The following is a 2,778-nucleotide window of genomic DNA, read 5'->3' on the forward strand; positions in this document are numbered from 1 at the left end:
AAAAAAAAGCATATTTACTGCATATACAAGTTGGGGCTAGTGAGGCCCAAAAGGACCACTCATCCTCATTTCCACTTGAGGGCGCTGTCTGCCTCAGTGAGGGGGGCTGAGTCACATTTTGCCACTCAATGCATTAAATGCAGAAGTCTGCATTAACCTGTCCTTTCTTGCCTCTATATGCAGTTGGGGTTCCTACCTGAGCACACTAGTAAAGGGAAGGCAGCAGGTCCATTCATGCAGATGCTATGAATTTCAGGTAATGCACTTGAGCATAGTTTATCAAAATAATGCTAGGTTTTGCCTAGAGAAGTTTTTTCCCCAACCTGTATGCTAAAGTCATAGCTGAAATCACATCACACTGCAGTAACTTTAGTTCTTTTGAAACATCATGCTTTTCTGGCACCTGCTTTTCCCTCTGTTCCACCCCCACATCTACTCCCCTAACTAGGGTCCAAGTCTCCTTTGGAGCTCAGCTTAGATAGCACTAGTCCAGGATTCCTTCTACGACCCTCTCACACTGGGTTAGGACGACCTATGTGCACCATTTGCAACCTATACTTCTCCTATTGAGAAACTTGGTGTGCAGTTTTGCAAGTTTTGCAACTGTGTTTATTAACTGTACCCCCGCCCCACCCCGCCAACAAGGCTGTAGGCACCCTGCAAACAAGAGATATTTTTATCTGATTTATGGTTGTATTCCCTGCACCCCCACGGTTCTGCCTTGAAAACTCCATCAATATTCTTGAAGTAAGGACTGTGCCATGTAAGTCTGCTTTATCTTGGCAGGGACTCTAACGTTCTATTCATAGTCTCCATGTATTTGCCCTCCAAGCATGTGCCTCAGCACCCACCATTTTGTTCCCACTCTTACCTTGTTCTTTTACTACGCAAAGTGGTCAGAAGACAGGATCAAGATTCAACAAGGTAAGCTGTCTCCTGATGGTCAAGGCTTATGGAAACGCCACTTGGCATTCTCTTCACCACCTCCAGGCTCCTTATAGGATTCACAGACAATTCATCCCAAATTCTGAGTCTGCTGCAAGAGAAGAAGTCAACCAAACAAATTTATAAAAGGGACCATGTTGGAATGTCTGTTGTGACATTACAAGGCAGCATCCCCCCTGGGAAGGAGATGCAACTCCTTCCTTTTGCCAATCAGATAACAATGTCCTCTTCTCTCTTGTATGCAGTTGACAGAACAGCACAGAAGGAGGATAGAGAGCTCAGCCTTGTCTCTTGCTGGGCCACTTCTTGTGTTCATGACAGACTGTATTTTGGAACTAGAATGGCATAGAACCATTTAGATAACCTGGAGGATATACAATAGGCACTCCAAGACAGAAGCAGAAGTATCCTAGGGAAAGTTCCAGAATGGGGTGAAATGAGATTTACCCCTCTAGATCCTTATTCCATCATTTGGTTTCTTTGCCTCAGACACAACATCTGCAAAATGGAGCCAAGCTCGACAAATTCAAAGCGACATTATAAGGTCACGTGAGACAGCGCACGTGGAAGTGCTTGGAAAACTATGCCCAGGAAATAAAAAGTAAGAGATTCGTGTTTATAGAAGAGCAGCAGACTGCCATATTACCCACTATCCAATGTCCTTAGATTTTAAAGGTCGGAGGACAATGTCTCACTGCCTTCACCCTGACAAATGTTTAATTAGGAAGTAAAACTTATAGCAAAATTGGTCCAGCATATATTAAATGATAATCAGTGAATCCTGAGCATGAGAACCAGGTAGTGATCATTTAGTATGAAATACAGGGGAAATGGCATATACATTTGCTGTTTTGCTTTCATACTTACAACTGTGTAAATGAAAAGATACATACAGAACATGGAAAGTAAACATGTCTCAGTCAATTCCCTTAGAAAAGACCCACAGCCCTCATTCATCCATAAAAGCATGTTTTTAATTACTGGAAACTGGCAAAACACAGCATAAGAATTTTCTCAGACAAAAGACATCACGTCACACTTTTCAAGAGACACAACAAACCCCAAGCAGTAAATACAAAGAAAACCACACATAATAAAACTGCAATGTATGCACAAAATGATAGAGCTACAAAATATTCAAAGCAAAAAGTGTCAGAAATTAAAGAAAAAACAGACACTTTCTCAATGGTAGTTGAAGAAAAAAACCAGAGTAGTCCTTAAACACATAATGTGCAAAAAATATTTGCTCCCAGTCTGGAGTCTATTATTCTCTTAAAATGGTCTCTTGAAGAGCAAAAGTTTTAACTTTGATAAAGTCTAACTTAGTAATTTTTCCTTTTATGAATTGTATTTTTGGTGCCAAGTCTCAGAACTCTCAAACTCTCCCATCATACTTTTCCTCTTCTTTCTTTTTCAGTGTATGTACTGCCTTTACCTGGTTTGAAGACCAGGGTAATGCTGACTTTATAAAATCATGAAATGAATTGGGAAGTTTTCCCCCTTCCTCTACTTTCTGAAAGAGATTGTACAAAAAAAGATGTTAATTCCTAATTCCTCTTCAAATATTTGGTGGAATTCTCTATTGAGTACCCAGTGGAGGTTTCTTTAGAGGAATGTTTTAGTTGTTAATCACCAATACCAGCTATGACCATGTATCCAGTTGCAGAAACCAGAACTGTACTGTCAAGAATGATTCCTCCTCATTTTGTTAAGAACAGGCCAGGCGCAGTGGCTCACACCTGTGATCCCAGCACTTTGGGAGTCCGAGGTGGGCGGATCACGAGGTCGAGAGATCGAGACCATCCTGGCCAACATGGTGAAACCCCATCTCTA

General features: G+C 41.4%; 1 long non-coding RNA gene across 2 annotated transcripts in view; it reads right to left on the bottom strand.

Moving 5' to 3' along the window:
* The window catches only part of LOC119473180, a 79,087-nt gene that overhangs the window by 65,293 nt on the left and 11,016 nt on the right, over positions 1-2,778 (bottom strand). For both annotated transcript variants that reach the window (XR_005202386.1, XR_005202385.1), the window contains one exon: positions 872-1,036. This is a non-coding gene — a long non-coding RNA (uncharacterized LOC119473180). The remainder of the gene's footprint in view (positions 1-871; positions 1,037-2,778) is intronic.

This window comes from Cebus imitator, unplaced genomic scaffold (genome assembly GCF_001604975.1).
Source record: "Cebus imitator isolate Cc_AM_T3 unplaced genomic scaffold, Cebus_imitator-1.0 Scaffold137, whole genome shotgun sequence".
Lineage (NCBI taxonomy): Eukaryota > Metazoa > Chordata > Mammalia > Primates > Cebidae > Cebus > Cebus imitator.